Raw genomic sequence first — 11,762 nt, forward strand, 5'->3', positions numbered from 1 at the left:
GCGGAAATGATAGCTCGACGATAAAGGCATTCCTGGGCTTTCCGTGAAATATTCCGTTCTCAACTTCATGCCCTAGTCTCCCTTTTATAATTATACTCTTACTCCGTTTTTTAAAGAGTTGAGGTTTTAGTCATTCAACTTTCCCCTCATGTTAACCATTCTTTGATATAATTACTCCCTGGACCGCTGCGCTGCCGCTATTTCGTGGAAACGGTCGAAACCATGAAAACAAGCCCAAATATCCGCCTCCCGACAAAGACATTTTTTCCCGCGTAGTGATCTAAAAAGGAGCCCAATCCGGCGAGAAAATAGCCCAACTGGCAACTCTGTAATACTGCTAGAATTACAATAACGATTTCGGTTGCCATGGTTATGCGTAACCTGTTCTGATAAGACTGTACGAAATTTATCTTTATAATTAGGTGGTAGCGCCATCTATATTTTGTAAAGTTATATGGCTAAAAATAAATAATTATAAGCTAACTCACCGTAACTTGAGTTAAAAAGGATCGTGTTGACAGAATAAAATTATTTTTAAACAACTTCAAAGGTTTATTTGTTCCGAGTAATCATACATTTCAATTTCGCATCAGATTCACGAAAAAATTCAATTGCAATATAGTTGCCACCACTAGAAGCAGATGCCGCCACGGTAGAACGATAAAGTTGATAAAGTCTCCTTATTTAATGAAATTGGTCCCACGCCAGCCAGATTTAGTTGTACCTCTATTTATTCCCAACTCAATGCCTAGTATGCTGCCGTCTATGGCGGGGCCTGTCGCCTTTTCGCCAGGGGTCGTTCAGCCACCTGGTTTTATAAGCCTTTTTTGCGCGGAAAGATCGGCGATTTGTTACCATGACGACGCATTCTTTTAACGTCAAACATCTTAGTCGATAGCTACGCCGCAAAATTTTCGTTTTGAAAACGAAAACATTTGAGAGAGTTGGCCGTTTTCGGTCTATCGAAATCTGGCAGCCTTGCCTGCCTTCCAGCCTGTACCTCCATACCATAGAAATCTCATAGGTAACTAGAATGCTGCCGCCTACGGCCGAGCTTGACGCCAGTTCGCCTTGAACCTTCAGCCAATGAGAGGCCGTAGAGTGGTTCCGCCAAGGAGGATACTAATCCTCCTTGGATCCGCTACTATAGCGGGAGATAAGAGACGTCATTCTCTCTGGTGACATTAAATTCTTGGCAGAACCACTCTTTGAGCTCTGATTGGCTGAGATCTGGTTATCGTCTGCCACGGCGTTTGGCCCATTTGCCAGTTACACGGCAGCATTCTAGTTACCTATGAGATTTCTATGCTCCATACTGAAAATGGCCGACGATTACGCTGCCGAAAATATTTTACTAAACTGATCGGCGGCGTTTTTTATCGTTATTTTGAATTATCGACTAAGACTATGAATTTTTCTCGACGAGCTTTCGTATCACCGTCCCAATGGAACCTTAGACATTCCAAGTGTATACCTCTATAGTTTCCTGGTTATAGTACAGTTTATAGGGGGGAAATCCTTGCTCGCGGAATTTCGACGAATGGGTTGGCCGCTGTAGCCCGAGAGATCAAAATTGGCGGTGGTGATACCATTGAGTTGGGAATAAATAGAGCTAGCAGGATTCAAGTAAACCTGGAGTGGTCGTCTCCCCTTTTAGGCGGGGCAGTAAAAAAATTCACGGACATAACAAGTATCGCCATCTATCGTAGAACCTTTAATCGGCTTTTCGTCTGCTAGTTTTTCTATTCGCGTATTTCTAGTCCCGTGTTTTTAGTAGGAATAGGCAATGAATTTTAATATTCGAAAACTAGCAGACGAATTTTTTAAAAACATGTAGAAAAGGTGGCGTTAAACTCGTATGTCCGCGATGGGAACGACTCATAATTTCGAAAATCACAACTCCGAATACAAAATTCCCATAAATTCCCATATCACCGTATTCCCATTTCTCCGAATTTCCATAACTCAGAATTCCCATTACGTAGAATTCTCATATCTTCGAACCAAAACCCCGAATACAAAATTCCCATAACTTCGCAATCCCATAACTTCGAATTCCCATAACTTCGAATTCCCATAACTTTGAATTCCCATAACTTTGAATTCCCATAACTTTGAATTCCCATAACTTCGAATAGTAGTTTTTTGGGTACGGAAATGCTAATAGGTGATTATGAAAAAGAATTACGCGCAGAGGCTCACGGGAGTTGGTTATTTTTTGACAAAGCGTCGGCTGCTTAAATTCGCCTGCACCTACCGAGGCCCCGATCGTCCGCGTTTAGTTAAAAGCACCAACCATGGATTGATTGTTTGAAAAGTTAGTATTTTTCTAAAATTATTAAAAATACATAAAGTTAACAAATTTATTATATATTTTTTTTATTTCTTATAGTTCTAGACCAAGTATTGATAAAGAAACAAGCCAAATTTTAGTTGACATTGTAAAGGCTGTAAAATAAATGACCACACTCATAATTAGGATTTAAATCTAGATTAAACCTGAAAATGAATTAAAATCAATTTGGATAGAATTTTAAAATATTTCATTTAATAAATCAATTACCTTAATTTAACGACTTTGCAAACTTCTCTCAAAACGAAAAACGAAAAATCCTTTCGATTGAACAATGATGAAATTATAGAAATCTCGCTAACCCTTGCCCAACTAGCCAGACGAATTTACTAAAAGGGCCAATTTTGATACTTTCAACTTGTTAGTACTTAACCAAATCACGTGACCACCGATATTTTTCATAATCACCTATTATTATTCTCAACTCAATGGTGAAGTTTGTTTTCGTTGTAAAGCTCTCTTGCGTATTGATTTCAAATAAATGATGAAAAAAGGACTATAATTAACGGAAATAATGGAAAGATTCAATAGGCCATATCATAAGTAACATAATTACAGTAAGTATGTATGACAATTAACGAAATTTACAACGGAACTGATTTTCATAGCTATTGCGCAATCCAGATGTTTTATCAGAACATAGCCCCCTAGTGTCTAAAACACGCGAGACTTCCGCCTAAGCCAAATATCTGGTTTCCGATAGATCGGCGGAATATTACACTTAATTGATAAAATAAAAAATAAAATTCGGCGGCACGAGCCCAAATATGTTTTTTGGCACGCGTGATTCGCACGCGGGCTTCAAAACAAAGGCAAAGTTCCTCACGACTCCAGAACGGGCTCTCTGATATTAGGATTATATTCTTAAAGAAAATTATTCACCAAGGACGGTAACTTCAAAAAGGTTCTGTAAGGAAATTAGAATTAAAGCAATAGAAAGTGTCCTACTTATTGTAGTTATGGCACCTATGGCTATATCTAGTTATATATTTGAAACTCAGGTATTATAAATATCATACGTCTATAATATTTTTCAATAAGTATATCACTTTGGAAAATATTTTACTAACGTCTCGTAAGAGCTAATCACAGAGTGACGTCATCATGGTACGAAAATCCCCCGATAGACACGATAACGAGCAGACGCAAAACGTCACCGAAGTCCATTATAAAGTCTCTCGTATCTAGCTCTCAGTAAAAGTTTTGCATGTAAAACATAGGAAGTGACTGACTTATGTAAAATATTATAAACTTAAAACTGATAAATTACCTATACTTGAAAATTATCATTAATGATTATTTGTAATTTAAGATTAAATCTTGTCACATCAGGGCCGTGCCGAGCTTTCTTGGGGCTTCGATTTGCACCCCCCCCCCCTTTGAACTTTTCCTTCAGCTTGCGGGCCCCCTAACAGTCCCTCATGGGCCCTTTTCAACGGGACAATGCGGATTTTGCCCCCCCCTCCTACTTTCCCCCCGTCTGCACGGCCCTGTGTCCCATATCAACTCAATCTAATAATCACCCCGATAATCATCCCCGATCATTGCCAATTTATTTGTTGAGAATTTGGAAGACGTTTTATGAACGATATTTTCTTTGTGTGGTCAGGCAATAGACAAAATTTAGACGCTTTTCACCAATCTATTAATAATATTAATTTGAAAATTAAATTTACTTTAGAATTAGAAAACTCTGGTTGATTATCGTTTTTAGATATTAATATTGAGAAAAAACAAAATGGCTTGTGTTTCACGATGTACCAAAAACCAACTCATTCAAAAACGTTTCTAAATTTCGATTCCAATCATCCTCACCAGGTGAAAACATCAGTGATAAAGGGTCTAAAAAGCCACATTGAGAAAATATCTGATAATCCCATTTTAGATAAACAAATTATAACTAATCAATGAACAAGCTCGGACTATCCTAAAAATTTGGTGACTTCTATTCTGAACCAAAATATAGTTCAAAATTTAAAACCAGTTGATTCTGAAAAATAAAAACATTGGTTCTTCCATACATGAAGAACACGACGGAAAAATTAAAACGTATTTTAAAACCATTTGGTATACACCTAGTTTCTTAAACCACTATCACATTAGGAAAACAACTTTCAAAATTAAAACCAAAAATTTCCGAAGAAAATTTACGACTCTTTACGAGGTGTAATTTATGAAATTCCCTGCTCGTGTTCTAATGTATACATTGGAGAAACCAAACGTTCAATTACCGATAGAATTAAAGAACATAAAATTTGTTTAAAGAACTGTGATTTGACAAATGGTATTGCGAAGCATATTTGGGAAAATTCTTAGAAGGCATATTTATTCGAAAAAAGGGTACTTTAAAATTAGATAGAGGCTGTTCAGAAATAACTAACTGGGGTCTACTAATGTTTAAAATTATATTTTTATTGTAGTATTTATTCCATTTGGTATCTGTTTTGTTTCACGTTCTTTCTTTTTTTTGTCACGCATGCGCCTCACGCGACATGCTTTAAAATCGTGTTTTTTAAATTAATAGGCTTAAAAAAAGGATTGATAAAGGGCCACGACTCGAAACGTCTCCGAATAATAAATTTATACCGTGTGATCTTCTCCAGTTTCATTGTTTTTTAATCATAGTAATCTCTTTTAATCAGTCATTTAAATTTCCATGAAATAAGATTTGACCATTATTTCAAATAATAATTTAGAACATTGTTATTTTGTCATATATTTTTTATACTCACAATATGATTATAAAATTTTTTCTTGCGTTACGTATTATTTTGTACCCTTTGACGTTTTCAGTATAGGGACGTCACCACTGCCTTAATTAGTGAAAACGCATCAAGGACCGAAAGTCCATTTCCAGAAAATCATTGAAATTCATTTGGAAAAACCATTTAATACGTTTTTGCTTAATTAATAGACCTTCATTCAAAAAAAATGCTATTTGCCAATTTGTTACTATCTAGTTTTTACCAATTAATGTGTTATTGCACAGTAATTTTAAAATATCATGACTGATGATGCGTCTATATCTAAAAAATATTCAAGCTAGAAAGGTTTGTTGATTTAATAATAATAATATTTCGCAAAATAAAACTCTGCAGGCAACCACAGAGGCCTATACGTGGTGGTTAGACTTCATTAAAAATTATATTAAAGATTTGAAAGCTCTACAAAAAAGGTTTAAATAGAAAAAACCAAATTTAAAAAACAAATTAAATTTAACATAAGAAATTAAGAATTTTGCGGAAGCCAAATGCCAAAAAAGAATTCCGATACTCAAGAACGAAATAGCGGAATTGAATTCTGAGTGACATTCTCCCAGATTCCAGCCCAGCACCGTAACCAGGATTTCATTTCGGAGGGAGCATACAATGGGAAACAAAAAAAGCCATACGTTTCGGGGGAGGTGGACTTGCCCCTTGGCCCACACATCTGGCTATACCACTGCATGCTCCTCTCTATTGGAACTCAGTTTGAGTCCAAAAACCAACCTTTTTCTATTTGACTAGGCAAAAACCTAACTTTTCACCCTACCCCTCTAAGACCGAGGGGTAAGACGGTCTCATATAATCTGTACACCGAGTTCGTGCATTTAGCACTGTTAAAGGTACATATTTTCAAGAGTTTGCGAGTTCCATTTAGCACTATCAAAGGTACGGCAGTGTACACCGAGTTCACAGAGTGTCTTACCCCTCGTCTAAGACGAAGCACTTAATTACATACGTTCCTGATTTTCCATACGTGACAAGTCACAACGTAACTAAAACCAAAAAAAAAAATGCCATAGCACCCACTTAAAGGAAGAAACAACTGGACCATGATTATCCAAATTATAGTTTGACTATTCAAATTTGTTTAATGCTGGGAAAAGGGTGGGGCTACTACCTCTCTGCTGAGCGGCCTGACACGTAGTCACAGAGTGGATAAGAGATTGGTTATGTAACTTTGGTACGGTTTTACCTCTATAGATCACCGTAAAACGAAATAGAGGCTACGCGGTACCGTATTTCGACTTACTCGAATTCGTTTTTTAGTGTTTTTCGAAAGAGTATTTCATATTTCGTTTATACTATAAATATGAAAAATAGAATCAATATAGTTTCAAAGTTATTGGTGGTTTTCATTTATTTTATTTTATTTTGGTTCACCATAAACATTCTATGTAACTTTGTTTAAGTGCTTAAAGTGAATAAATCTATTACTAATAGCACGAAGCGCTCTTCTATCACACGTTTAAAGAAGAGTAAAAAATTCACCATTTTGGAAAATGACGACCAAAGTTATAAAAAAGCTACATATTCACATACTGAGTAATACCATAAGTAACATAATACTGTAAGTATGGCACTTCCTATTCTCCTAATGATAAATTTCTTAATGATAGTCTGTCTCGGCAATGACCATATAAATCATTAATAATAATAATAATAATAATATTTATTTCGCAACACAAAGTTTGCAGGCAACCACAGAGGCAAAGCCTATACAGGGTGGTTACCAAAACAGTACAAACAATTAAAATAAATAATTTAAAAACAAATACACAATATAAATTATACCAGATATAAATTAAATTATAAATAAATAAATTAAGAATTTTGAAGAAGCCAATCCGAAAAGAAGAACTCCGAGACCAAAGACCGAAAATGTTGAATTGAAAGAGAAGTGGCATTCTACCGGATATCAGCTGGCAAAAGATTCCAAATCCGTGCACTTCTGAAACTAGCAAACTTTAGATTATACGTAGGGCAGGTCTTCCGGGTGCATAATGTCATTTTGTCATCTGTATTAAAGGTCGGTGACTTGACAATTTTCAAGAGTGTGACCATATCCGAAACACTTCTACGAACGGAGAGTGGCCAAAGGTGAAGATTTCGAAAGTGTTGGCTGTAAGGAATATGACCAGGCAATTAGCGCCGGCCCTAGGGTAGAGCAAGTGGAGCGGTCGCTCTAGGCGCCACGACAGCGGCCAGGTGGAAAGGGTCGGCGTGGCCACAATAGAAAAAAATATCTCGCTCTACCCTGACCAAGGGCTAGGGCCGGCGCTGTAGGCAAATAAGACCGAGGCTACTTAAGGTAATAACTCAGGAAGTTACGCTGTACGCGTTTCAGTGCTGCAATATCCTTATTGAGATAAGGATTCCAAACTGGAGACGCATAGTCCAACACTGGCAAGCACATCGAACGAAAGAATGTGGTAGATGCAGGCATAAAACCAGTGGTTCAAAACAATACCTCACCAGTGATCCCGATTCTTTGAAGTTTAAAAATAAGCCGCTTGTGGCAAACGGAGCAAACGCTTTTGACCAGTCAAACGACACCACGTGAATGTCAGTTGGGTTACGCTCATCGAGAAAGGAAGACCACTCGTGGAAAGACTTCAGAAGCTGGTGCGTGCAAGAGCGACCCTTCGAAATCCATACTGCGATGTAGGTATTAAGGAGCTGTCTTCCAAGAACTTATTCAGCTTCTCGTAATCAATCGATTCCATTAATTTTCCAACGACAGACGTGAGTGATATAGGTCGATAATTTGAAAGATCGTTGCGCTTGCCCGACCCTTTGAAGACCGGCACAACATTAGCAAGCTTCCAACCAGAAGGCAGAGAAGACATCGATAGTGATAACTTAAACATTTTCACCATCGGGTCAATTATGGCAGGAGACATCAATTTAAGAAGCCTAGGATGTAATACCATCCGGCCCACATTCCGATCCATTCTTCAAACGTTTCAAGGCGTTTTTTCTGGTGTCGAAACGGATGGTAGAGTTAAGGCAGTGTCTGACGTGCTAAAGCTTCGGTAGAAGAATTCACCAAAGGCCTTAGCTATGGCCAAAGGACATGATATTTGCCCATTCTTTACTTTAAACGAAGACGGTGGAGGGAGTTGGGACTTTGAGCGGACGAAACTCCAAAACCGCGTAGGATAAGTAGCAATGGTATCATGCAAATTTGACACAAATATATCATATGCACCTCTAGTCTTAGTTCTCAAAATGTTGTTAAAATCCCGATACTTTTTTCAATCAAAATCTCTTCCCACCACTTGGCCCTCATAAAAGGAGAATTCTTCACGTGGCTCGCGTGAACAAGACCAGCCGTAATCCAGGGCTGACGTTTTTTTCCATGAATGGTTATACTCGGAACATTGTCCCTAACTCATACCCAAAAGAGATCAAGCCAAAGTTCCCAAGTCACATCAATATAACTTGAAGAAAAACCAATGTCCCAAGGAGCGTAGTACAAAGTTCATTTTTAGACCGATCTTTGTAATTGAGAATAGTCCGAGGTAAGTTCAGGCTTCCAGCAACCGCAAAGTGATCACAACCTGGTAGGCTGTCTCTAGTGTGAATCTCAGTAAGGAAACGTAAACCAAGTCAAGGAAGTTATTTCCGCGTGTGGGAAATTGTTATAACGTCTGTTGAAGTCCAAGGCCAAACACAGTATCGCAAAAAATTTACTCCTGGGCTTTACGAAGGGACGGATTCGACCAGTCAACATGTAGGTTAAAATCTCCCATTAAGATGAAAACATCGTGCGGTGGAAGAGTCTTGTGTAAGAAACCAAGAAGGTCACTTACATCCTAAGGACTGACAACTCTCCGCGAGTTGAATCGGAACACATTTTAAACTTTATTTTTGTTTCTGGAGGTAGTTTTGTTCGAATTTGAGACCCAAACCTTGCCCAAACGTGCTTTGGCTCGTATATACAGCCTAAAAATAATCTTTAGACGAATTTCCGGTTAGGAATCTTCCGATTACGCAATCACCCCACGACAGACCATCATTAATATCATTAACCGACGTCTTTCAGTGTCATAATAATGGTTATTATGTTAGTTATGATATTATATATTAAATGGTATATTTTATTTTTAATAATAAAAATATTTTGGTACGCCCTTAAAGCAAAGAGTGTTTATGTAGTCTCAGGGGATTTTAGCGTATTTTACAATTGTTCTCTTTCTGTAAAATGAATAGCATCGCTCTTCGATTAGGAAAGCCCCAAAATTTGTCATAATTGAGAAAAAAGGCTCCGTTGAAATTTCGTAGTTTTTAGGTTTGGCCCGAGGGGCAGTTCACTCCCATGATTAAATCTGCACTCTTGGTTGATTAAATCTGATTAAATTTGATGTCTGTAGCTTTGACTGTATTAAATTTAATCCAATTAAATTTTTAACCTTGATTACTTCTGCACTCTACGAACTGCCCCTCGGTTTGGCCTCGGGTTTGGCCCCGTTGGGCGCATTTCATTTCTCCGTCTAGCTTACCTGCAAAAAGTTCCGATTCCTCGTCTGCTTTTATTTTTTGTTGACGTGCTTCGGTAAAACTAAATTGTATCCAGAAAATTCCAAATTCGATTTCAAAGAACAAAATGAGCAGAAATGTTTAAAAAAATTAAAACTCGATGCAATGAAGTGAATAAACGACTACAGGCCAGCTCTTATTTTCCAGGAGTCGGATTCTACCTAACCTAACGTTCATAATCTCAGAATGTTATAGAATTTTAGGAACGTGTGAAAAGTATGGGAGACGTCACACTGATACTACTCTATTTCCCATTTTCTGTATTTCTACTTGTAATACTTTAACACAGTAATAATAATCTAAACTACTAACGCCCCCATTCCAAGTGAAAATGGACTGCAATTTCTTGAAAACAATATAATAACTTACAAAAGTTAGTTCCGCTATTTAGATCCCCAGATTTAATTTTCATAAACCATGGTACGGATACTAACAAGGAGAGTACCCGAGGTGTTTTTTCTGATTTTGTTCAAAGTCGGGCGTAATGTAGACCAATATGAAATTTGAAATTTCACAAAATGAAACGGTGCACTATCCGTTGGTTTTGCCATGGCAACCGAAAATGTTTTTGACCACCTAAAACAGAAATGAGTTTTTTTCCTTATTTTACCCAAAAATATTTACAACTTTAACCCAAAAATGTTAAAATTTACCCAAAAATGTTCCTATTTACCTAAACGTGGTCGAAATTACCTATTTCGTGATTTTAATTTTTTTTTTAAATTTTCGTAGGTTAAACCGAAAACATTCCATGCTTTTTAAAATGGAGATTTTTTGTTTAAAGTGGTCAGAACCATTTTCGGTTGCCATGGCTAATCGAAAGGGAAGTGCAACGTCTCCTTTTGGGAAATTTCATATCTCAGATAGGTCTACATTATATCAAAGATAATTTAAACTCGTACCCTAGATTCGAATACTGAGAGCTTTCCCATTGACGGTTTTGTTACGAAGCGTTTACCCTTTTCCGACACGTGACCTCAGAAAAATCGGGCTCCATCGGTTGCGGTAAGGCGCAAACCATGGAGCGAATTTTTTCTGAGTTCCGGCGGGAAGTGGGTAAACGCTATCGGCAACGCGTGAGAGAGTGATTGCGAATCTAGGGTACGAGTTTAAATTATCTTTGATTATATACGCCCGACTTTGAACAAAATTGGCAATAACACATCGGGGACTCTCCTTGTAAGTGGCCAGTTTGTACCCTTATTAGAGACTCTTATATTGGGATAATTACTTAGGTGCGGAATGAACTAGCGGCGACATGGAACCTAATCATCGCCGATTAAGTTCTGTTTCGTCGCTAGTTCAATTCGCCACGTAATTATTCTAATTGTACTGCTCTAGCTTGTACCAAAATATTTTTATTGTTAAAAACTTGTTATTAAAATAAGCTGATTACCACTCAACTGAATAAAATTTAATATAATATCATATTTAACATAATAATCATAAGCCTCCCTGAACGACGTCGGTTAATGATATTAATGATGATCTGTCGCGGGGTGATTGCGTAATTGGAGGATTAGAAAAAAATGACACCTACGTATTATATACCAGCCAAAGCACTTCCTTCAAACACCAGGGTAATGTTTAAAATTCGTCCCGATTTAATTTGCAAAAATCTGTTCGTCCATAGGATGAATGTTAATTGCCGAGACAGACTATCATTAACTAACGTAGCATTGGGAGAATAGGACGTGTCATACTTATAGTTATTATGTATTAATATAAAATTGCAATTATAATTAGAAACTAAAATGATGTTACGTTTTTTTAAGGCTAATAATAATATGGTAGATAACTATACAATACGTTCTAAAGTATTACTCGTTATGTTAAAATGTAGCTTTTTTCGCTCGGCTTTTTCATAATTTAGGTCGCCATTTACCAAAATGGCGATTTTTTTCTCTTCTTTAAACGTATGGAAGACAAGAATTCGTAGGAGAGCGCTTCATACTATTTAAACAGTGAAATTTTAACAAATTATTTAATTATAGTATTTGGATACTTTGGATTTCACGAAATTTATCGATTGACCCTGTTTCAATGCATGTTTCCCACCTTCCGGTTTGCCTGTACTATAGAGTAACGGCAGTGCTACGTCACAC

Source organism: Leiobunum rupestre, chromosome 10, assembly GCF_980474605.1.
Source record: "Leiobunum rupestre chromosome 10, qqLeiRupe1.1.hap1, whole genome shotgun sequence".
NCBI classification, from domain to species: Eukaryota; Metazoa; Arthropoda; class Arachnida; order Opiliones; family Sclerosomatidae; genus Leiobunum; species Leiobunum rupestre.